The 26086-nt window shown below is 42.5% G+C and overlaps 1 protein-coding gene across 5 annotated transcripts in view; it reads right to left on the bottom strand.

Moving 5' to 3' along the window:
* The window catches only part of Arhgap18 (Rho GTPase activating protein 18), a 258522-nt gene that overhangs the window by 84168 nt on the left and 148268 nt on the right, over nucleotides 1-26086 (bottom strand). The window contains exon 1 of one of the 5 annotated variants that reach the window (XM_029482499.2): nucleotides 25166-25280. The exons of 3 other annotated variants lie outside the window; for them this stretch is intronic. The gene's annotated coding sequence lies outside the window, so the exon portion shown is untranslated. Of the gene's footprint in view, nucleotides 1-18328; nucleotides 18404-25165; nucleotides 25281-26086 lie in introns of those variants that run through there. One more of the 5 variants, XM_085842703.1, reaches the window with a different exon arrangement.

The following is a 26086-nucleotide window of genomic DNA, read 5'->3' as shown; positions in this document are numbered from 1 at the left end:
CAACCGGAATCTTCTGCAGCACAAGCTTTATTGCTTACCCCTTCAGGAGCCAGTGGCGAAGAGAGCGCCAGAGAGAGATAGAGAGAATCCCTGAATGGCGAAAACCCGTCCCTTTTATGGAGGACTGTCCTCCGCCTCGGACGTGTCGCTCCCTGATTGACTGCAGCCCATCAGCCGGAGTTGTCGTCACGGGGAAGGCAGAGCACATGGGGTGGGAAACTACCCCAGCGCATGTGCAGATGGTTTGTTTACACAGGTGCCAGTGCCATCAGCGCCATCTTGTAATGGCCAATGTGAGGGCGGCTCCTTACACCCAGGGAATTAAAGGTGTGTGAGAACTACTCTGTCATCTGAGTCTTTTGTTCTGAGAGCTGAAACACTTGGGAAGAGACCTGCTCTCCCAAAGCGCTGCCTGAGCTTCTGCCGCACTCCTCACTGGATAGTCGGCTTCATAGGTCCAGCCCAGCCCAACTCAGTGCAGAGCCTCTTGGAGTGACCAGAGTGACCGGGAAGGCACGACAGAGACTTCACGCCTCCCTGCCCACACTCGCTTCCTTTCACCAGAATCCTTGCACCAGGCCTGGCCAGAGATCTCCATAGAAAAACCTCTGGTACTCAGGCCCACAATTTGTCTCAAATCTAGTTCAAACTAATGGTAACTAGACATGGTATCTACCTACCTTGTAAGTGACCTTTGACCTAACCTAGCAAGACATCTTTATCATTATAATAGTTTGCTGTACTCTTAAAGTAGAATCTGAATTTGGCCTTTAGCATATACATAAGCACTTAATTTAGACACAGCCTGGCCCAACTCCACTGGAGTTAGTAGCTGACACACAATCATGCTGCAAGCAGGTAGTGGTAGAAAAGATGATAGGGGAACAATCTGTCAAGAACTGCCTCTTAGTAGGAATAAAAAAGGGCTATAATCAAACCTGTTAGCTCATAACTGTAAGAGACAACACAAGGACTTTCAGAACAGCCTTCTGATAAAGGACCAATCTGATTAGACACTCCCTTATGTCTATTCATGTCTTTAACTGCTGACAGTCAAGCTACAAGGCCTACTTCAGGCCCTTCAGGCCCTGTGCTCTTGTAGTTCTCCTTTTCCCTTTCTGGCAAGGGTAGGTAAAACACATGCTTTAACACACACTTTTGGAAACTAATGAAGAACCAAGAATCTTTTTCTCACCTTTTGAAATGTTACCATATGGTTTTACAAGCTTAGTTCGTTACTCTCCCTCCCTTGTTATCCTAAAAGACCCAGCTCTGAGGAAAAGCTTCTAGACCCATTCTGAAGCCATTGCTCAACCAGCATCATTACTCAGGTCAAGTCATGCCTTGCAGTAGCATCAATAGAGTGCCCGGCTTTCACCCCTTACTGCAGCACTGCTGGGGAGCCCGGCTTTTCACCCCTTACTGCAGCACTGCTGGGGTGCCCGGCTTTCACCCCTTACTGCAGCACTGCTGGGGAGCCCGGCTTTCACCCCTTACTGCAGCACTGCTGGGGTGCCTGGCTTTCACCCCTTACCACAGCATCTCTGGCCTGCTATGCTAAGCCTAGGATTTCTTCTCATTGTTGAAATCAGTGTTCACATATGTTTCACCTGTCTTCCTGAAATCACCTTGAGGTATCCCTTTTATCCAACATGGCTTTTGTTGTTATCTTCCTAATTCCAACTCCGGAACCATGCAGACACTTGTCCCATTACCCTTTCCAAAGCCTCAACAAACAGGATGAGTCAGTCTTCACAGAGAAATGCAGATTTGGCCTGCCCTAACACCCAGTTAAATTGACAGCATCTATCCCCAGGCACTCCATTTATGGGTTGTTATCTTATCTCCAATCATTAGCAATAGACCCTTCCTGGCTTCTCCAACATGCTGTTCCAGCCTTTCATTTCCTGCTCTTCTAAGGCCCTTCGCCAGGTCACACCACCAGCCAGCCCCCCCACCCCCCATACAACTGCTCAGTTCCCACATAACTCCAAAAGAAAAATATTCATGCTTTGTTAGTGATTTCACACTGCTAATCTGTCAGGGAATGAAATATAAGAGGCCTAAAACAAAGCTAAATTCCCACACACTAAGAGCTAGGCCACTACTCCTTGGGAATAGATTCCAATGACTGACTTCAAGTGTCACATACAGACATCTGCAGCCTGTGTTCTAAAGATCCTGTGGCACCTGAAACTGTCTCAAGAAAAGTAATCTGCAGTAAAATATATTATCTCAACAAGATAGTGAGTTGTTCTAAAACATAACTGCCATCATCATCTTCAAGTATGACTTCAAATATAACACATTAAAAACAAACCAAACTTTGTTCTACAAATGTTTTTTAAAGATTTCAAGGTTTGCTCTTCTTCATTCACATCATCTCCCTGATGCATATAAGAAGTGTGCTTCTAGCCAGTGGTTTCCTCTCATTACAGCAGAGAGAGTAAGGAAGCCATCCATACCACAGGGAATGAGAAAGCTGTTAATACCCTGTAATGGCCCATCAGAAGCTGCTCAGTTAGCATGACTGGGAAGAGCTGTAGCCTATGAATGACCCAAGTCATTTGCTTTCCTTTGGAAGTGAATGCTGGCAATGATCTAGCTGAAAGATGTAATTATTAGGAGTGGCTCTGACACCCAGGAACAAAGAATCTTAACTGAGAGAAACTGATTAGCAAACTACACTACAGTGCCCCTCCTACCACCCAAAGGTCAACATTCCAGGGAAATATCTCTCCCTCTCCTCCTCCCTCTCCTCCTCCCTCTCCTCCTCCCTCTCCTCCTCCCTCTCCTCCTCCCTCTCCTCCTCCCTCTCCTCCTCCCTCTCCTCCCCCTTTTCCTCCTCCTCCTCCTCCTCCTCCTCTTCTTCTTCTTCTTCTTCTTCTTCTTCTTCTTCTTCTTCTTCTTCTTCTTCTTCTTCTTCTTCTTCTTCTTCTTCTTCTTCTTCTTCTTCTTCTTCTTCTTCTTCTCCTCCTCCTCCTCCTCCTCCTCCTCCTCCTCCTCCTCCTTCTTCTTCTCTCTCTCTCTCTCTCTCTCTCTCTCTCTCTCTCTCTCTCTCTCTCTCTCCCCCTCTCTCCCTCTCTCCCTCTCTCTCTCCCTCTCTCCTTCTCTCCCTCTCTCCCTCTCCAGCTTAATTGCTATCCTTTTAAGGACTAAGTTATTTTTCTCTTTTTATGTAAGCTGCCATCTTCCATAATTTTTGTAAAGGACAAAGAATAAAATTAATTTCTTTCAGAGTTTCCTTTAAAGGATAAGTCCCTGAACATCCTATGGGGCATGCAGCAAAGCAACAGGAAATGAAAGTGTTCTGGGGGTGAATGAAGAGAGTCTCCAGGCTATCCTAGAATGCAGAACCATTCTACCCCAGCCCACTGGGGACTACAGGTGAACTTTACCGCACCTGACTTTACACAGAAAAGCAGTGAGTGAGTGAATAAATTGTCATCTAAAGAAAAGTATACTGGCAAAGTTCAGATGCAGTTCTGAATACTAGGCTCCATCACTTCCACTAAATATATATAAAATAAACTCATGCATCTTTGGGATTTTTAATTGTTGTTCCTTTTCTTTTGCCTTAAAAGCTTTTTATCCTGTGTCAAAATTACTACAAGAGTAAGTAGACAGCAGATACTACCATGAGGTTTATTAAGAAGTTAAGAGAAGGCACAAAGAGGACTTGGAGAGATGGCAACAGACTGTAGTCATCCAATCCACTCTTAGGAACAGAGGTAGGATCCATGAAACAGTGGTCACAGACACAGCTCCTGTTTAGAGCATTGGTTCCTGGTAGACTTGATTCCTGCTTATTCCTCAGTTCCCCAAAGTCTCCCTAAAGCTAGTAGTTCCTCCTAACTTACAGACATAACTCAACAACTAGCCAAATGGAAACAAGGAGTTCTTAATTTTCAAAGTTATCTTCCAAGATTGAAGATATGTATAATGGGACCTGAAAATCCCAAGATCATTGAGACACTGGTTCAAAGTCTATCAAGTGGATTTGAGTATCTGCTCCCTCCTTGTGTCACCAGGACTCCAATCTACTGACACCAGGACTTACAAATAGTTCCTTCTCCAGGATTTCTCCCTTCCTCTTTTGGTCCTGGCAGCTGTTCAGCCACCTGGACAATAAACAGCAGCATCTACTTTGAATTCTGTGCAAAACTCTGTAGTGTACTGTGGTCTCCAGCTGTCATGACTCAACTTCATTTCTTGGTCTATTTTTTTCCCAGTGGAAGCTGGTATCATCTTGCCCATACAGCCTCAGACAACCCTTAACCAGAGCCTGCACTCTAATGGCCTACTCATTCTTGTGTCTTCACATCTTGACCATGTGTCTTGGTACAAGTCTCCATTGTTGCTTTTCATCATAGTCTCCCTAGGTTCAAACACTATTTGCCATCACAGATACTTGTGGGCTTTTGGTTATTAATGATGAAATTGAGCCTGCTTCTGAAATTTCAGCCCCCGTTTAATTTCTGAAGTATTTTTATTTACTTGTATCCAGCTGAGAAATGTGAAAAACCCTAACACTGACTAAAGCATTGCTTGATGCCTCTGTGACTCTTGCCTCAAATGTTCAATTAGAGGTACACTTCCCAAAGGGGGCAGAAACAGTCAAGGAGGAACTGATGTGATGCTTTTTGAGCTAACATTATGGTGCAGGGGAAAGAAAATTGGGCTGTAGTTTGCAAAATATGCATGCCACTGTTCTGTTCTGATACCTTAGTCTCTTATAATAAGAAACTCTTCATTGACTATATTCCTCTGAGCTGAGCACCTTATCAGAGATGTCCATTGAATAAAACCCAGTTCTCTTCCTTTGAGATACATGATGAAAGAAACCCACACCAACACGTATGTAGAATATTCCAGCTCTTCCTGAATAACAATGGTCTGACAACTGTCTAGTGTAAGCGTCCCAGTTACTGAGCATCATCATCCCCTGGATACTGAAGTCCTAACACAGACTCAAGCTCTGTGGTGGCTAGCTGCCTCACCTTCCACAGCGGGAATTTTTCCCTTCCTCTCTCTCATGTTACTGTCACTGTTAAAAACTCATTCTCAATGGATGCCATGCTCGGACATTCCCCCAGATTTGCACCAATTATCTGAGGTTGCCTACATAGCTCCTGGTCTGAATAGATGTTTAACCCCCAAATTCATCCATCAACTTCCTAATGGAAGCTGGGGCCTCAGAAAAATGAAGCAATATCCTTGTAAGGGAGCTCAAGGCAGCTGCATTGCCTCCTCCTCCTCCTCTTCTCGATGAGGAAACAACGAGAAGGCATTCTTTCCCCCTTCCCCCATATTATGACATTGTCTTACCATATAGTCTAGTCTGGCCTGGAACCCAGGACTTTTCTGCCTTACCTTGGATCACAGGTATGTATGTATATGCCACCATGCTTGGCCCTGACAGTATCTTGACCTTGGAGTTTTCAATATTCAGAACTGTAAGAAAATTCTGTTTTGTTTTGGTTTTTTTTTTGGGGGGGGGGTTGTTTCTTTTTATAAGCCACCCAAGTTAAGGAATTTTGTTTTAACAATACCAGTTGATTAAAAACACCTTCCTGGAACCCCTCCCTCCCTAGGTCTCATTCTCCCAGTCTCCCTGGGTTTGCCTGAAACTTTCCTTTTCTGAGCTGGAACCTGGCTTCCTCACAATAATCAAGTGTATAGTTCTCTTCTTTATACCTGTCCCACGGCTTTAAAGATGGCGGTCAATATTCGAAGCTTTAATCAACCTTTCCTCCATTTATTTTCACTACACTTGGAAAACACAAGTTTCTCCGCTTTAGTTTTCAAAGGTCTGCTGCTGCTTTCCTCCCAAGGAGACCATCAGTTATCAAAACATTTTCAGAGGCAACTGAAAGAGGAGACTCACTAGCAAAGACCAAAGGCCATTCCATCTCCTGACATTCCCAGAGTCAACATCTAACATCCCCTCTCATGGCTTCTATTAGTTCTCAAAACACCCTTTAAACAGGGATTAGCTCAAACAGGTCCATGAACACTGGTGTGAAAAGTTCCCTCAAGACATTGCAATAGGGGACAGAAGATGCAGTTCTGTTGGCAGAATGCTCACCTGCCATGAACGCACAAAGTCTTGGGTTTGGTCCTCAATATCAACTAAAACCAGGTGTGATTGATGGTGAATGCCTGTAACCTCAATGCACAGTAAGTAAAGAAAGGAGGAGCCGATGCTGTTCATGATCACCCTGTGCTATATTCAGTGAGGCCAGTATGCAGCATATTGAGATTTTGTATTTAAAACCTACAAGATCTGAGATCTAGAAAATATACATGGGTTGTTGGCCAGGAATTTCTGTGTGCTGAGGAACAGCAGATCTACACATTCTTTCAAGGTTCTCATTCATACCCTCATATTTATTCTCACTCATTTTCTTTTTCTCCTCTCCCTTCCCCTCAACTCGTCTCTCTCTCTTTTTCCCCTCTCTCACCTCTCTCTTTGTGTTTCCCCCTTTCAAGATGTCTCTTGCTAGATCTCTTGCCCCTTCCCCCTCCCTTTCTACCAAGGATCAAACTCTAGCCTTTTGCATGCCATCCTAGACCAGCCCTCCATCACTGACTACCTAGAATCCCAGCCCTAAGTTACAATATTCTGATATCTCAGAAGTTTATAAAGAAGGTTGCTACTGACTTTCAACATCTTAAATGCTAACAAAATACTTGTAAGAAAAAACAAAATTTCAAACAATATCTTTAAATTTAATATTAAAATGGTACTAAAGGCAATAATACTAAATTATGGGCAATGTCTCACCCTTCATTGGCATCAACTTTCATATGCACTTCTAAAACATGAATATATAAAAGGCAAAATCTTCTGATAATAATTAAAGTTAAGCACACAGGCATGTTTTTAGTTCACCCGTCTTAGTTCTTGCTAATTCCAATAAATTAGAAAAGTCATCCTGACCCTTGGGACCCTTGTAGGGCTACATCACCAAGCTTCTAATAGCTAGACAAACACAGGGAGGAAACATAAAAAGTGAAAGGGTATCCGTGTTTGTGTTGGAATATAAGAAAAAAAAAAGACTGTGTATAGAGTAAAGTTGTCCCATGGTAAACTGGATAATTCACAAAGTCAGCAATGCTGTGGCCAATGACACATTACAAAGAAAGCAGTCTGCATCCAGTAGGCTGCAAACCATAAGGACCTTCAAACATCATAAAATGCCAAAGGTCGGGAAGTCAAGTGCTAAAGTTAGCTCTACTTGGAAATAGAGAGGATTGCGAAATAACTTCCAGCTTAAAAAAAAAAAAAAAAACAAGGGCTGGAGAGATAGCTCAGCAGTTAAGAACACTGACTGCTCTACCAGAGGTCCTAAGTTCAATTCCCAGCAACCACACGGTGGCTCACAACCATCTGTAGTGGGATCTGATGCCCTTTTCTGGTGTGTCTGAAGACAGCAACAGTGTACTCACATATATAAAATAAATAAATCTTTTAAAAATCAAAAACAAAAACAAAACAGATAACCTTAAATACAATCCACCTGTATTTCCTTCAAAGTTTTTTCAGCGCTCAGTCACAAGGTATGTGTTGTGCTACTTCAAGGAGATGTTTTTCTTTTAATTGAGATAGATAAGAAAAAAAGTTTAGATGCCTTGAATTTAATCACAAAACTAAAGGGTAGAAAGGAGCTTAGGGAAGATATCAGAACAACTGTAGCTGAGAGACAGATTCTTACACATTTATAAATCCAGATTAAGACTCTTATGCCAGTCCATCGAGAACCACCACGTACCGCCCCCTTCTGGCTGCAACTTCTGACAATCTGGAAGCAATGGGTACATCTGCTTATGAACTGCCTGCCTGCCTTAAGGCTTCTCCACTTCCTTATCCAGCCCCTCAAACCTCTACCTAATGTCGCTTCAATAAAATCAACTTATACTCTCCGTCTCCAATTTTGCTGTATACAAATACTCCTAGTTTTAGGTTCAGGGAACATCTCTTTCCACTTGCTACTACATAACCTTGTTAGTTGAAGGTAAACTATCCCACCTGAGGACTTGGTCCTTTCTCAGGCTAGGATCTATAACTGTTTAATAGACCTTTGTATTGAAAGGGTCTCTCAATCTTGAAACTTTAGTTTAATAAAATTATATATGACCATTTTTTATTTTCTAAACATGTTTTAGATCCTGAGCTGGTCCAAACATGGGAAGACAGGCAGCCCATAGCATAGGGAATGAAGACAATTTCCAATTGAAAAATACAGTATGAAAACAGGTTGGGGGGTGGGGTGGGACAGGACTTACTTTAACATTTAAAGAATAATAACAATTAAATGATCACAAAAAGAAAAAGGCAGTAAGCTTTGTTTAGAAGGTAACTAGGGACTTCATGAAATTCTTAGGCATGTGGATAGAACTAGAAATTATCATCCTGAGTGAGATAACCCAATCACAAAAGAACACACATGCTATGCACTCACTGATGAGTGGATATTCCCCAAAAGCTCGGAATACCCAGAATACAATTCACAGATTACATGAAGCTCAAGAGAATAAGGAAGACCAAAGTGTGGATGCTTCGGTCCTTCTTAGAAGGGGGAACAAAATCCTCACGAGAGCAAATACGAAGACAAAGTGTGGAGCAGAGACTGAAGCAAATGTCATCCAGAGATTGCCCCACCTGGAGATCCATACCACATACAGTCACCAAACCCAGTCACTATTGTGGATGCCAAGAAGAACAAGTTGAAAGGAGCCTGATATAGCTGTCTCCTGAGAGGCTCTGCCAGAACCTGACAAATACAGAGGCAGATGCTCACAGCCAACCATTGGACTGAAGGCAGGGTCCCCAATGGAGTAGTTAGAGAAAGGACTGAAGGATTTGAAGGGGTTTGCAACCCCATAGGAAGAACAACAATATCAACCAACCAGAACTCCCAGAGCTCCCAGGGACTAAACCACCAACCAAGAGCAACTCATGGCTCCAGAATCATGTGTAGCAGAGGATGGCCTTGTCTGGCATCAATGGGAGGAGAGGCCCTTGGTCCTGTGAAGGCTCTATGCCCCAGTGTAGGGGAATGCCAGGGCTGGGAGGCAGGAGGCAGGAGGTGGGAGTGGGTGAGTGGGGGAACACCCTCATAGAAGCAGGGGAAAGGGGAATGGGATAGGTGTTTTCCAGAGGGGAAACTGGGAAAGGGAATAACATTTGAAATGTAACTAAAAACAATATCCAATAATTAAAAAAAATTAAGAAAAAGGTAACCAGGGTTGTCTGTCTCTAGCAGTGAGAGGGGTACCACTAGCAGGGAGGCCTAAATGCCTGAATCAGGAGAAGAAGAAATATAGCTGAAGGTAGCTGAAACAAGTCTCTAGCACAATTGATGTTACTCCTGGACAGCATGCTCACAGCTTCTGAGACTGTAGGTCACGTGAGATCTGATCTCCTGTAATTGGCTCTTGTGAGCCCCCCCCCCTCTCTGTGTGTGTGTGTGTGTGTGTGTGTGTGTGTGTGTGTGTGTAGGGGGAGGGGGGTCAATGCCTTTGGTACAATAAAGGCTTACATAATGAAGAACTGTAGTGTTTTCACTGTACAAAAAACATGATAGTTTAATAAGTAAACATGGGAAATGAGGATCTATAATATTTTTCTTCCACCATTTCTCAGCATGCAAATATCCAATTAGTATATCTTGGGAATGGATTGTGTTGGAATGCTTTGAATTTTCAAGTTGCTGTTTGAGTAACTGGCTTGAACTTCATTTTAAAAATCCATTATATGGACTGTGGCTTAGGACTAAGTATTGGGACAGAATTCCCCACTGAAGGACTTCCATCTCCAATCTTCTGTATTTTCCCCTAAGATCTGTAATTGCTCCAGGCAGATTCCCTTGTAGCTAAGTCTCTGTAAAGAAACAATCCAGAATAACTGATATTTATTTCCTCACAAGGTGACAACTTCCAGGCCAAGCTTCCTAAGGCCCCAATTTGACACTGGCCAAGGTTTCTAAGACCCATAACTCATCTATGCTCCAAGTTCACCAAGAAAGACATAGAAGAGAAATCTGTGCCTCAGAAAACCATCAGTTTACAAGACATTAGTCAGTATGCTACTGAAGAGAGAGCAGAGACTCCTACAAACTAGAATATACTGAATAGGTTTCAAAAGAGGATGGAGTGCCCACTAGAACACAGTACATTCATGTAGAAGGAACGTAGATGTCAATGGAGATGATGACATCGAAGAAAGAACTGCCTTTGCTCTTCCAATGGATATGTCTATAGCAAGGTGAGTTGCCTGATAGGCTAAGTCAGTGGTTCTCACCCTTCCTTATGCTGCAAGTCTTTAATACAGTTCCTCATGGTGTGGTATCATTAGGACTTCATAATCAGTTTTGCTATTGGTATGTATCATAGTGTAAATATTTGATATGCAACCACTGTGAAAGGGTCATTGGACCCCAAAGGGGTCATGACCCACTGGTTGAGAACCACTGTGCTAAGGTGTAGATTCAATACTTTAAATGCCTGCCTGCCTCTCTCTCTCTCTCTCTCTCTCTCTCTCTCTCTCTAGTCACGTGCTTGAGTATAGGCTGCTAAGGGTTCCCACCTCATCAATAAATCTAACTATTTCCCAAAGCAGGTTCTGTAGCATAAAAGGCCTGGCCTTTATATGAAAAATGTTTGTGAGCCTTGTCAGGTCTCAGACCCAGGACAAATAGTTGAAGTTTCTATAACCCTGCCCTCTACCTCAAACTCTCCAGCCCAGAAGCTGGGTTGGTCATCTTTCAGCTGCTCATCCCTATGTAATCGAGCCATGTTGGCTATCCCTGCCCCCTTTTTGCCTTTTGGTCTTCATGTCTCTTGGTCTCCACTCTCCTGTCTAGAGCATGGTCCAGCTGAGGACTGTGACTATTCTGGACCCTGGCAAATGCCTCTGGCTATACTCTCCCCCACATCCTTAACAAAACCTCTCCTGCACTATACCTAGAAGCAGTCATGTACTCCTTTTTTTTTTTTTCCACTCAAGCCCCTAAACATACTTGCACATGCAAACTCATCTTACACAGGAAAAGTTGGTGTACCTGGTTGTAAGTGTGTGGGGTTCAGGAAGAGTATTCACATGGGTACATGCATGTACTAGAAGATGCAAGTATGTGTGGAAAACAGAGGTTAACACTGGCTGTCTCTCATTGACCTGCAACTCACCAAATAGGCTAGGTTAGGCTTGCTGTGCAGCTATCTGCCTAGCTCTACCTTCTCTGCTCTGGGATTCCATGAGTGCACAACTAAACCCAGCTTATTTACTTGGACTTAAGGGTTGAACTTAGGTGCTAATGCTTGTGTGAAAAAATACTTTATTCACTGAGCTATCTGCCTAGACCAGGATAGATCATTTTCAGCCTAATTACTTCATCAATACAATTTCACTAAACAATGACTACATTTATTCATTATCCCACCTTTATTAATTTGAATGCTACATTTAAGCAATATTTTAAAATAATTATTATTTAAGGTGAAGTTAATATTTATTTATAGTGTGTGTGTGTGTGTGTGTGTTTGCTGGCGATCAATTCCATAGCAGTGATTCTTAGCCTGTAGGTCTCAACCCCTTTGAAATTATATATTAGATTATATTAAATTATATAATATATTATATATTATTATATTAATATATATATACTGCATATCAGATATTGATATAATTTCATAACAGTAGCAAAATTACACTTATGAAGTAGCAACAAAAATAATTTTATGGTTGGGGGGCTCACCACAACATGAGGACCTGTACTAATAGGTTGCAATATTAGAAAAGTTGAGAACTACAGATCTTATGTATGCTAAGTACATGCTCTACCACTAAGGTACATTTCTATTCCATATTTTTCCACTTTATGTAATGAATATTACAAAGAACGCTGCCATTTGAATGGTGGCAACACGTGGACGTTTCAGTAGTAATGTCACAGAGCCCTGGCTCGTGCTTGTTAATAATGAATAGATGTGTCAACTGTGACTCACCGGACATTCATTCAACAAATCCTGACTGCAAGTTAGACGCAGAGTACTCTACAGGATGTTGTCCAAAGTCTAAAGAGGCTTTGGATTTCACCTCTGACCAGAGTCTGCATTGTTTACAGAGGTCAGGAAAAGAACAATGCAGGGCAGGGGAGGGGAAGGGCTGTAGTGTATGTTCTATAATTATAGATACACTAGGTGTTGCAGCTGGGCAAGGGCAAGATGCCAGAAAGTAGAAAAACAAAACAAAACAAAAGCTGCAGTCTATGGAGGAGGTAAGAAGGAAATTCCAGATTCTTCCTATACCTTGTTCTAATTTTAAAAATCCCTTTGCGACCAACAGTGTCTTCCTGTTGTTTAATTCAACCTCACTTCCCTTAACTTCAAGCCCATTTCCTCTAAGCAAATAAAGAATTACTCATTGTCTTCTTCATAGAAACCCCTTTGCTGGGCCTCAGTCCTATGCCACGTGGAGCTGCCACTAAGTATCACTTCTTTATTGTTTTTTCCCCCTTTAAGAAGTGGTGACTTCAAAACGCAACCTATATGACAGGCTATTGCCATTGCTACTGCTGTTTTGAGACCAGGCCTTGTGATGAAGCCCAGGGGCCTTGAAAGCAGCATCCATCTGAAGCAACCTCCCATACACAGAGATGTGCCACACATTATCATGGTCCCCTACAGAACTGCTTACAGGTAACAGCAATCCATCTTTGTCCTGAGATGCTTCTATTGAATTGTCTGCTGCTCTATGAGGGGAAGAGCTAAACCGATGTTGATTTCGATCTGGGTACCTCTTTAGGCCCAAGCAGAAGGTCTATATATGATAATGCAGTTAAAGATCTAATCATAAATGTTTTTTTTTCCTTCCTCGCTGAGGAAATAAGCTGTTATTAATTGCTTTCCTTGACTCCTCTCTTTTCTCAAAAGAGAGAGAGAGAGAAACCCTTACTGATCATTTGCATTAATATTATGCTAATAAAAGTAAGGGCATGCTAACTAATTCCATCTCTTCAAGTAGTAACTAAGAATCAGGGAGAGAGGTAATTTGCATGTTTTCTTGATTGGAGTGAATTGGCATTTAAATGTTCATTGTCACCACTTTTGAAAATAATAATAATGCATGTTGAGCCAGGCGGGCAGATTCTAGTGGAACCATCTTAAAAGCAGGTATTTCCATTTTGCTTCTATAAATCTCACATGATAAGGATGCACATTCAAACCCAGACCAGTCATCTGCATCACAAATAGCTCTCAGTTCCTCCCTGCAGAAGGAATTCATGTGCTGTGGAAGGCCATTCACTTCTACTTCTGAGTGCTTATTCCTCAAAACGCTTCCCTCTTCTTCCCAGTACAGTGGGAATGAGGATTAAAGGAGGGTCTTTCCATCTGGGCTGCATTAGGCTGCAAGACAGCCCCTTCTGCAGATGCAGTTTTTGCATAATTCATTGGGCCATTTTAAACCCTAATCAGTGCATTGCAGTAAGCGATGGAGTGCACTGGAGAGAAGAGAAATTATCAGCGACCTCCGGAGCATCCAGCTAATTCTCCCTTGGGGCTGCTGCGCCATGAATCACAGAGCTGCACCCACATCTTATCTCCAGTGCCTTCTCACACCTGAAGGGCCCTCATCCTTCTCAGTCCACACTAATAGCCCGAGACAGTCTATTTTTTAAGTTATTATCACAGGGTAGTTTGGTAAAGAAGATTCTACTCGAAGAAGAGAAAACTTGGCCTGCTTTTAGCTTTTCTATTATTTGTATGGGCAAGACGGGCATATTTGTCCTATAAAAGCAAGAACAGTGCCTCAGGTCACATCCCATTCTATGTGTGGTATCACTTTCCTTTGTCAATACTGCCTTTAAAATAGACACACCTTAATGCAGCCTACCATGTCCCCTCCAGCTGTGTGTGTGTGTGTTTTTTAAGACCAGGTGGCAGGGAAGGGCATCTATGGGTCCCAACCAATCCCCAACTATCTCTCAATCTTAGCATTATGTTTTAATCAATTTGCTATTAGAGACCTATTTTAGGATGCACTGCAAAAGGACTACATGACTATAGAAATTTTAAAAAAAATGCTACCCTAAAAATTGTAAATTTGAAAAAGCCAGAGGGAGAAATCTAAAGTGCTAAAATCCTTAAGTTTTAAACCCTGAAGACTTGATGAAGCAGAACGTATCCATAATAATATCCTAAGCCTTCTGAATTTTGAGCAGCCAAGAGACTGTGCAGACAATATGGCTGGGGTATGAACTGGTAACCTGACACTAAAATTTCGTAAGCTGAAGAAATGTCTCAGTGGTTAAAACCACTTTCTCTGTAATCATGAGTCCCTGAATTAAAAATTCCTGAGTTAAAAACTCCATGTAAATGAGCCAGGCATGGTCTCATCTGTCTGTTAACCCAGCATTGGAGGACAGTTTAGGATCTTGCTGGCCAGCCAGGCTAGTTCAAATATATAGCTACAATTCAATGATATCCCATCTCAAAGCAATCAGGTTAAATGTAATAAAGTCCTTTTCTGATCTCCCAAAACCCAAGTGTAGGCACTTATACTCCTGCCTATTATACACATAAACACACATCGCATACACATAAAATGCACTTTTAAATTTAAATGACATTTCTCATTTTGTCTGACTTATTTATTCCTAGACAGCATTTCACTATGCAGCCTAGACTGGCTTTGAATTCCTTATACCCTTGCCTCAACCCCCCCCCTAGGTGCTAGGAATATATGTCCACTGCTACATCGAACTGCATTTTCTTATTCATATCATTCTCTAGATCATGGTAAAAAGCCATGTTTATAACTAACATCAACTTCTCATATACAGTAATGACAAAGGTCATCTTAAAGATCCAACTGGAAGAGCTTGGCTCCATGTGGTATCTTCGCATATATTTAAGTCAATAACTCTCCAAGACTGCAAACATCTAAGAAGCAAATGCCCCAAATCTAAGAAGCACAGCCGGGGGTGGTAGAAAAACTGGACACATTATGAGTGAATGGAACAGGGAAAATTCACATTTAATGTCAAAATATAGTTTAACCCAATACAACCTGTTATCACCACAACATATAATTAATAGGCAAATATGCAAACTGCTTAAGCCTTTCATGTAATTCTAAGACCTTAAAATTTCTTCTGTAATTTTAACTTTTAGCAGTCAGTTTGGAATAACACCTTTTACACGCTCAGTCACCAAAGATGGCTGGTAACTTCCATACTGAGGGACGCAGAGGAAAGCGGCTCCACAGTGAGTGAGTAAGGCTGCAAGTAGGTTCTCCTTCAGCAGCTCAACACATGCAATTGTGACATTTCCTTTTGCTTGTAACATATGAACTGTTTATCCAGAGAATGTTTGGTTTCCCATTGAGTTGAGATTTACTGAAAACCTCCTTAACATTACCTGAAATAATGATAAGGAGATGCATTTTCCGTAAAGTAGGCCGAATATTCAGTAAGCAAGACATGCACAACTCCAACATAAGATGCTAAGCAGCGGCTGCCATGGAAACAGACCACAGGAGTCACCCATTCTAGCAAGGATGCCTGTTAAAGATTTCGCCGGGGGCTGGGGAAATGGCTCAGTGAGTTAAAAGCACTTGCCATACAGAAACAAGGACATGAGGTGGAGTTTTCAGAAACCGTGGAAAAAATATGCAGACCTGACCACTCCTACCTATAACCAAAGCAAGCATTGGGAAGTAGAGAGGTTGATCCTGGGGGCCTGTTGGCCACACAGGACCCATAGTTGAGCCACACGGTGAGCGACTCTGACAGATCTTGCTCAAGAGAATAAAGCTGAGTGACTAGAGAAGAAAACCATCTCCTTTTGGTCAAAAGACTAAAATCTCTAGCTGGTGTAGAAACTAGTTGAGCGTGTTCAGGCTCACCCTGAGTCATGCGACAGAGAGGGGTAAAATAGTTACTCCTTTAATGAGATAGCATAATTTTTCCTTCCCAGAATCCCTGTTGCTGGCGAAGTAGTTACTGGACAATATACGCAGTGCTGTGTATTTGCCTGCTTTTCTGAAACGTACTCTTTTCTTCTTTCCGTCTCTTTATACTTTGGGTTTCCCTGACACTTTGGGCCCCCTAACCTTTGCTCTAAAGTGTTCTTTCCTTGCAACATGGCTGCTTAGCTGTCAAGCCGGCGGGATTCTTTTCCTTCCCTCTTCTACTTCCCTCCTCTGGGCAGCCACTGAAGTTTACAGCTTTGCCTGCCCTGAGATTTTTTTTTTTCTATTAGCCTCTAAAAATTGTCCTTGACCTTGGTGAGGGAGTTGCAAGTGGTCTGCTACCTCGAATCCTAAAATTAGGCTCATCCTAAAATTCTTTACTGTGGCTCCATACAAGATACTGACTTCTCCCTGTAATCCATGACCTGTGCACATGAGGTCGTGTTTTGTTTTTTTTTAATACTTCTTTTGTAGTTTAGTTTTTTCTAATATCTCTTGGTTTTTGTTTGTTTGTTGTTGTTGTTGTTTATGTAACTAAATAGTCTCCAACTCAAAACAAGTTTCCTGCTTCAGGCTCCTGAGTTCTGAGACTTCAGATGTACACCACCATGCTAGGTGCTTTGGGGCTTTTAAATCTCATTAGGCTGTTGCTACTTAGGTTCCTATGGTGCCCTGTGTACATAAATAGATCCTTAGACCTTTCCTTTGGTTAATCCGTCCATTGTTGAGCATTTCAGCTGAATTAATGAACCTTCAAAGAGGAAGAAAGGGAAGTGTGCTTCTTTGTCTCTACAGTCCAGCTACACCAGGATCTCAGCCTACTTCTCCCACTTGCTCAATCTCCATCCCCCATGTCACATCCTCAGGTAACTCCAGAGTCCAAGCAACCAACAACAGTTGCTCCAGACATCTGGAGAGGGACCTCAGGGGTTCAGGAAAGAGTTACTGGCTAGAGGATAATTTTAGAATCATTAGCATATACGTAAGAGTTAAAACTATAGGCCTGACTCTATGCCCCAGTGTAGGGGAATGGAAGGGCCAGGAAGCAGGAGTGGGTGGGTTGGTGAGCAGAGAGATGGGAGAAGGGGAAAGGGTTTTCAGAGGAGAAACCAGGCCAGGGGATAACATTCGAAATGTAGATAGAGAAAATATCCAATTTTTAAAAAGTTACTGAAAACAAAACAAACAAACAAAAACTATAGGCCTGGAAGGAAAAAAAAAAAAAGCTTAGACACAGAAAACAAATTTATACAGGATAAAAGAATATGGTATGGAAGAGGCTGCATGTGTAGAATGGAAATAAAGCATCATCAAGTTAAACATCAGCTCACTTGTTACATGCACTAAATAAACACAAACAAGAAGAAAGCAAGGAAAGGGGGGTGACTCCATATTAAAGCTTTAATGAACATCTACGAGTCAAACATGGTGGCAAAGACCTCTGATGCCTGCTACTCAGAAGACTGAGGCAGGAGGATTGCATGTCTGAGTTCAGCTTGCACTAGAGAATAAATTTGGGCAACTGAGCAACTTTTGGGTTCAGAAGTGGGAGCAGGGTGGTGGCAGCACACCATTTGAGACTCACCATCTTGAGACTCAGCAAGCAGAGGCATGCAAATCTCTGAGCTCAGGGCCAGCCTGGTCTACAGAGTGAGTTCTAGAACAGTCAGGGCTACACAGAGAAATCCTATCTTGAAAAACAAAACAAAGCCAAAACCAACAACAAAGAAGTAGAGGCAAGGGCATTTGGATAGCTGGGATTGTAGCTCAATACTGGAGCCTAGCATGTAGGAGGACATGGGTCCAATCTCCCATCCTACAAAATAACCTAGCACCCTTACTTATGACTAAATCAAACTCACTCAACATTTACGGTACTAGACATCAAAAACAAATTCAAGATGAGGAATTAATAATGATGAGCTTTTCCATTTATGCAGGACATTGTTTATTCTGTACTTTGTCTAGCACTCCCAATAATCTCCCAATTTTATTGACATATAGCACTGTTTTCCTTTAAATGAAACCATTTTACAAGGCCATTGCAAAAGTAAGTAGACAGTCAAGAGTCTGTGGTCTGGATTTCGAGCTAGCTTCCCCAGTACTGCCTGTCCTTAGGCCCTCACCGCTCTACACACCAGGGTCCCCTCATCTGGATAATGAGAACCTTGGAAACAAAATGTTCTCTTCTGCAAAGGTTCCCAGCTGTGACTATCTGTGCTCCAAGTTGGCAACAAAATGGGATGCAATTCTATTCCAAAGACTCCTTTGAGGATAACCTGGAGAATATATGCAGCGACTGTCCACTCTCCACTCTCAGAACACCCCAAACTCCTCAGTCCATCAGCTCACCAGGGTGAAAAATGTTCCCGGAGACCTCTTCAGAAAGCAGTAGTTGTGTAGAGCAGGTTTCGAGTCCACCAAGCAATTGTCTATGTTCTGTTTCCCAGGTGACATTGTCATAGTTGCCTGCTGTTGCCAGCACCAACACACACACACACACACACACACACACACACACACACACGGTCTCTCTTTCTCTCTCTCTCTCTCTCTCTCTCTCTCTCTCTCTCTCTCTCTCTCTCTCTCCTCTCTTTGCAATGAATGCCCTTGAAACACAGTCCCTAGCAAGGCCCCTGCAAGGCCCCTTCAAGCTGCTGCTCCCTGAAGCGTTAAGAGCCTCTGAATGCTTCTTGCTGTAGGCCAAATGATTAAAAACCACCATGCATACATTACTAACTATTCCATGTAAAAGCCTTAAAATATATATTTTTTTAAAGGTTTTACTACAGGTCACAGAAGCAAAGACAGTAATAGCAAGCTGTGCTCTTTATGTGAGGACTGGCGCACATGAATACAGATATGGCAGAAGATGGGGATGAGCAGACAAGGACAGGCTGCTCTTTTGGCAGCAATGGCAGCCCCGTGTGAAAGGCACGTTTCCTACTTATGAGCCCTTTGGAACAAATACCCAGGGTGTTCCCACTCTCTCCTTCTGAAATGGATGCAGTTTGTCCATTCAGCCCCTTGCCTTAATGTCCAGCGTGGCTCTGGAGAGAGATTTTCTCTCTTCCCATGCAGACATCCTTCCACCTAGCCCATGAAAACTATAAGAGTGTCTTCCCACACACTAAACACTTCCTCATAGCAAAGTTGCTATCAGATAGTCTCCTTTATGTGACATCAAATCTCCACATGAATGTCCACTCTTTGAATCACTGCATGAGACTTCTTGCCCATGTTTGATTAACCTATTCCTCAGCATCAGGAAGGAAAATTCATGCGGCCCTTGACTTAGTGAATTGGAGCTGTTCAGTTACAGAGCCAGTCATGACTGCTGTCATTCCAACACTACTTCGGATGGTGACTTTGAAACCAATCTGTGCTATGCATAGTCAGACCCCACCTCAAAAGAAAAACAAATAAATAACACACAGAGGTGCTCTAGGTTAAACGAGGTGTGTAAGCAACCACATGATTACGACTATCAGCTTTTAATTCAAACACATCTCTGTTATTAATAAGAAATTTATTGGCAGAAAATCTTCTGGGAAAGAGGGAGGCTTCTGCCATTCAGCATCTGAAATGTAAATGTTAATTCAGTTTTTAGTATTTCTGCCACTCAGTGGCTCTGTTATCAGAAAGGGAGCAGTTGGTGGTTTGCCAAAAACAATGGGCACATATTATTGTATTATCTAAGAGGCACTTCCCATTTTTGAACCTGAATTTTAAAGATGAGAAACTGAGATTTGGAGAAATAAACCCTGCTAGACTAGAACAGGCAGACTATGACCCACACCAAGTGGCCTGGGACCCATACTTTTTACCTCTGTAGAACACTGGACTCTGCACACCTAGTCCTACTGTGACTTGATCTGCCTAGGAGAGGGTTGGGGAGGAGGTGATAGCGTATGAGGGGATGAGGAGAGAGGAATGAAGGGAGAATCTGCATGAGGGGACACTGGGAGGAAGGGGTAATACTGGGATGTAAAGTGAACAAAGAATTTATTGAAGGAAAAAAAAAGGATACTAGTCCTCAGAAAGAGATTTAAGTTAAAATAACCTGAAAGACCACTAACCTGCTCATATGTACATCACAGCTAGCTATAGAGATGGTACAGCAAACATGGTCTGATTATCAGTGTGTCCAAGGTACGTAAATAGTAAATACAACTGGTCTCACTTCTGACGACAGAGATGAAGGTAACAAAACCGATGAAAATATTGCATCAAATCTGCTGAATCCTTTCTTGCCTTGGCCTCAGAGTCAAGCCCTGAACCCTATTGCACTGTTCATCTGACAGAGCAGAAATCCTGACTAAAGCTCCTAGGAGCACCCAGGTGTTTGATATCCATGATGTGGCCAAGTACCCTCCATTAGGAGACATGGCATTAGGGCAGAGAAAACACATCACTCTTCACCCTTATCAACAGGGTCATAAAGATGGGCAATAAACACTCTCCTACTGATCATTATTTTCCTTTGTGAACTTTGACAACCTGGCCCCCTGATGCTTGGGCTAGTCCAAAGAACAATTAACCAGTGAAACTACAGTACTCTGAAACCAAGTCCCACATACCTAGGCCCTTCATGTTTGAAAAACAGAAAAGAACTGAGAATGCACAGGAAAATCCCAAACCTAGGAACCTGCAATGGAGATCTGGCAGCCAGAGCAGTTTTCTTAGCTAGAGTGGACATTAGGTCTTTTTTAGTAGCATATCATCTTTTTCTCTTGTAGCATGATTCTTGGATCAAGAGTGGATATTAAGTGGACTAGTCTGTCTGTCTTTATACAAGAAAGGAACTTCTAGCTTCTGCCTATTATAAATAAGGCTGCTATGAACATAGTGGAGCATGTGTTCTTATTACATGTTGGAGCATCTTCTGGGTATATGCCCAGGAGTGTTATTGCTGGGTCTTCAGGTAGTACTATGTCCAATTTTCTGAGGAACCGCCAAACTGATTTCCAGAGTGGTTGTATCAGCTTGCAATCCCACCAGCAATGGAGGAGTGCTCCTTTTTCTCCATAACCTCACCAGCATCTGCTGTCACCTAAGTTTTTGATCTTACCATTCTGACTGGTGTGAGGTGGAATCTCAGGGTCGTTTTTACTTGCACTTCCCTGACGACTAAGGATGTTGAACATTTCTTTAGGTGCTTCTCAGCCATTCTGTATTCCTCAGTTGAGAATTCTTTGTTTAGCTCTGTACCCCATTTTAAAATAGGATTATTTGGTTCTCTGGAGTCTTAACTTCTTCAGTTCTTTGTATATATTGGATACTATCCCTCTATCAGATGTAGGATTGGTAAAGATCTTTTCTCAATCTGTTGGTTGTCGTTTTCTCCTATTGACAGTGTCCTTTGCCTTACAGAAAGCTTTGCAATGTTATCAGTTCCCATTTGCCAATTTTTGATTTGAGAGCATAAGCTATTGGTATTCTCTGTTTGGGAAAATTTCCCCTGTGCCCTTGTGCTCGAGGCTCTTCCCTACTTTCTCTTCTATTAGTTTCAGTGTATCTGGTTTTATGTGGAGGTCCTTGATCCACTTGGACTTGAGCTTTGCACAAGGAGATAAGAATAGATCGATTTGCATTCTTCTACATGCTGACCACCAGTTGAGCCAGCACCATTTCTTGAAAATGCTGTCTTTTTCCCACTGGATGGTTTTAGCTCCTTTGTCAAAGATCAAGTGACCATAGGTGTGTGGATTCATTTCTGGGTCTTCAACTCTATTCCACTGATCTACTTGCCTGTCACTGTACCAATACCATGCAGTTTTTTTTTTTTATCACAATTGCTCTTTAGCCAGAAGCTAGAAAGAACCCAGATGTCCCTCAACAGAGGAATGGATATACAGAAAATGTGGTACATTTACACAATTGAGTACTACTCAGCTATTAAAAGCAATGAAGTTATGAAATTCTTAGGCAAATGGATGGACCTGGAGGATATCATCCTGAGTGAGGCAACCCTAATCACAAAAGAACACACATGATATGCACTCACTGATAAATGCATATTACCCCCGAAGCTCAAAGTACCCAAGATACAATTCATAAACCACATGAAACTCAGAAAGAAGGAAGACTAAAGAGTGGATACTTCAATCCTTCTTAGAAGGGGGAACAAAATACCCATGGAAGGAGTTACAGAGACAAAGTGTGGAGCAGAGACTAAAGTAATGACCATCCAGAGATTGCCATACATGGGGATCCATCCCATATACAATCACCAAACCCAATCACTGTTGTGGATGCCAACAAGTGCTTGCTGACAGGAGACTGATATAGCTGTCTTCTGAGAGTCTCTGTCAGTGCCTGACAAATACAGAAGTGGACACTCACAGCCATCCATTGGACTGAGCACAGGGTCCCCAATAAAGGAGCTAGAGAAAGGACCAAGGAGCTGAAGGAGTTTGCAACCCCATAGGAGGAACAAGAATATGAACTAACCAGTAACCCCAGAGCTCCCAGAGACTAAACCACCAGGCAAAGAGCACATATGGTGGCACTCATGGCTCCAGCTGCATATGCAGCAGAGGATGGCCAAGTTGGTCATCAGTGGGAGGAGAGGCCCTTGGTCCTGTGAAGACTCTATGATCCAGTGTAGGAGAATGCCAGGGCCAGGAAGCAGGAGTGTTGGTGCACGGGGGGAGCAGGGAAAGGATAGGGGATTTTCAGAGGGGAAACCATAATTGAAGGGCAGCCTCTGTTGAAGTAGATTCATGTTATGGCATTAAAATACAAATCCTCTATTCCAAACCCAACACCAGTGAGCTAAGATACCTCTGCAGCAAAGTAGGGCTTGCTGTGACAAGAAGAAAGGGAAGACAGCAAAGCAGATGGCTCAAGACTCAACTCTGGCCCTTCCTCCTTCATAATGCTGGTGTTGCTTTGATTGGGTTATATGCACTAGATGGATCATGATGAAATTCTCACATACAAAAGGGAAAACTTGGACTGGTTTTTATGAATTTTCCCTGTATTTCCAAATCTAGATATACATCTTATAAGAATTATGGAAAGCAGACTTTTCACAGAGGGACATTCACATAGGAGAAAATTGCTGGAGACAGGATGTAATCATAAGAACTCTCATATAAAAAAGAATCTAAAACATGATTGCATCATTTTTCCTGAGGACACAGGAAAATTATCCAAAACTCGTCTCAGTTTCTTCAATTCCACCATCTACTCAGAAAGATCAACTGGACATTTCCCGAGGAACAAGTCTATCCAAAACACTTGGATTTGGCAGTGAATCAAAGTCTCTGCACTGTGAGTGTCAAGGAGATAGAAAACAAAGGGATTTATGGCTTGACAGGTGGAGAGAGTGCTCTAAAAACAAATGATGTAGGCTAAGGAAACAGGGTGAAGTGACTGCAGAGCAGAAGTCCTCTTGAACAGGCAAGATGACATAAGAACACATTTAGTAAGGAAGGAGGGGGAAGGTTATCTACACAGAAATCTACAGTGCAGCCTTTTTCATTGAGTGCATGGGATCATAACTGCCATTTCCGTCAATGCTCAGTTCCATGCTAGAGCAGCCATGCTGAAGAAATCCTTCCAAGCCAACTCCAGGGCCTCCTTCTCCACTTCCCTAGCTAATTCTCTTACATGGCACCCTATTACAACTGACTGATACCCTAACTATACATAGACACCAACTCATTTGTGAATACACACTGGAAATAGAAAACAAAGAATTCAGTTCTAAGTAACACCGGCGTGCTCACTAATTCCACATGTGTTGACCTCATCCTCCATATGAGGTCATAAGTCTTGCTGACAGGGGATGCAATTCTTTGCCCCTGTACTACTCAACAGCCTATTTCCTGCTCTCTGCCCGTGTTTAACTCTCCTCCTCTTATCTCCAGAATGAAGGTATATTGGACAAAGTCATGCAACAAAACTGTTTTATTAAAAACTTCAAACTCTTTGTATAGAATAGAGAAACCAGTCAGCATATAAATTTCCCAATATGAAGATATACAAATTATTTTTGAAATTTTTAATTTATTTTTGTGGGAGAGGATGCAAATGATATGCCCACATATGGGAGTCAGAGGACAATTCATCAGGTTGTCAGACTTGGCACCGAGCACCTACCGACTGAGCCAACTCACAATCCATCCATTTATTTGTTTTTCCCTCCTTATTTTCTAAAAAAGAAAAAGAAAAGAAAAGAAAAAGTCCTCTTATGACTTGGGAAAGTTGGTAAGTCTACCCTTTCTACCTTCTCTTGAAATAAAAGGAGTACCCATTCAGTAGACCAACAGCTCCAGCTGACAAGCAGCATCATTTCAAACAGTGACATGGCTTTACCGTTTTCACAAACTGACAGAACTGAATCAGACGCAGTGTTTGTCCCAGAAGTCAGAAGTCTCCTGGGGTGGTTGTCTGCCCTCTGGAGATGCGGTTTCCTATGTATCCCTGATTGGACTGGTCTTCACTATACAGCACGGTCCAACCTCCAACCTTAACCACCACCACCACCACCCCCAAGTACTGCCATTATAGATGTGTATGACCATCCACTACTTAATCTTTAACCAATGTCTTTTGTACAAAATGCTTTTCAAAAAATAAATGAAGACATAATAAGGCATTTTTTTTCTTTCCAGGTACTCAACGGGAAGATTCTTTAAGAAAGGGTTCTCTTCCTCACACATAGTAAGCTCCTTAAGGAAACGTTCATCAAAACCCTAGCTGTCTTGTGGGGTCCTGGCTATTCTCAGACCAAGATCCACCAGGCAATGGCAATCGGTGCATGGGGGACAAAAGAAATTGACGGGAACCTCAGGGGTTCCCAGCAGAGTACCAGTCTAGTAATATCTACCATGCTTTTAGCCAAAAAAATGGAAGGTGAATGGGCAGTCAAACACCTGCCTGGATAAAAGAACTGTAAAAGGGGTAGGAGGAAGATGGCAATGAGAGAGAGAACACTGGAAAAGCCGGAGGAAGTGTCAGCAGTGGCGCCCCGTCTACCGCTTACCAAAGAGAATGAAATTGGCTGCAATCCCAGCATGTGGGAGGCTAAAGGAGGAACACGGTGAGTTTTAAACTAAGTGAGGCCAGCTTGGATTATATACAGCAACCCTGCCCCAGCTAGATGGTAAATAATATAGATAGATACATACATATGATACACACATTAAAAATGGAGAGTAAGGCTAGGCCCTTAGTTACCTCCTCCTCTGTACCGCAAACACCCTTGATAATTTAAGTCACTGTACATTTAACGTTCTCTGGTCATCTCGTGCACTTCTTGGAACTAACGTATCACAGGCCAATTTACAGTCCCTGGCCCCATTCTAAAGACACAGAAAGGCTTATTATACAAACCAACCCTTGTTGCAAGCCATCTCCTTTAGCAGTAATCTATCTTAGGGTAATCTTTTTCCTGAACAACATGTAGTGCAAAAATGGGGTGCCTTCAACTATCAGTTCCCAAATATCAGCTTACCCGCATATTCAGCAGAGAGCACCTAGAACATGGACTCATTCACTGTTTTCGCAGTCTCTTTTAAGATCCTACGCCATAGGTGCACTAAGTGCGGAGCAGCGAGGTTCCTCAGGTTCCCAGGCTCTTCGGTCTGGCACTCTAGACCCCCGTGAGCTCTGGCCCCATTTCTCTTATCCACTGGCTCAGGTTCATCTCCTCCTTTTTTTTTCTTAAGCACCCCACTCTGGTGCAAGAGAACTGTGTGACTCTGCAGACAGAACTAATGTCACCCAGGATCACAACTTCTCTCTTTCCCTAATCCCCTCACCACAAAAACGTCCATCATTCTGCCCTGCAAACTTCTACCATTGTCCAAGCTCACTCACAGAACAACCCTAAGAGGGCCTGAGCTTCCTGTAATGAATGGATAGAAAGTTGCGCTGTGAATCACTGGGGCCCAATAACTCCGCAGTTTACTAAATGCAAAACTCAGAGAATTCTTTGAATATCTACCATTCCCTTGTTTGTGAAATGAACCAGCAGTGCCTATCTTGCAAGTTGTTAAGAGAACTAGAAAATAATTTACACCATAGGCCAAATACAGGTTGAGCACAGCTAAATCAAATATCCAAAAATCTGAAACACATGTGTTACCAACGTCTCAC

Source organism: Mus caroli, unplaced genomic scaffold, assembly GCF_978045245.1.
Source record: "Mus caroli unplaced genomic scaffold, Mus_caroli_1 scaffold_9, whole genome shotgun sequence".
NCBI lineage: Eukaryota > Metazoa > Chordata > Mammalia > Rodentia > Muridae > Mus > Mus caroli.
The sequence above is the reverse complement of the archived record's forward strand: the minus strand, read 5'-3'. Positions and strand labels throughout refer to the sequence as shown.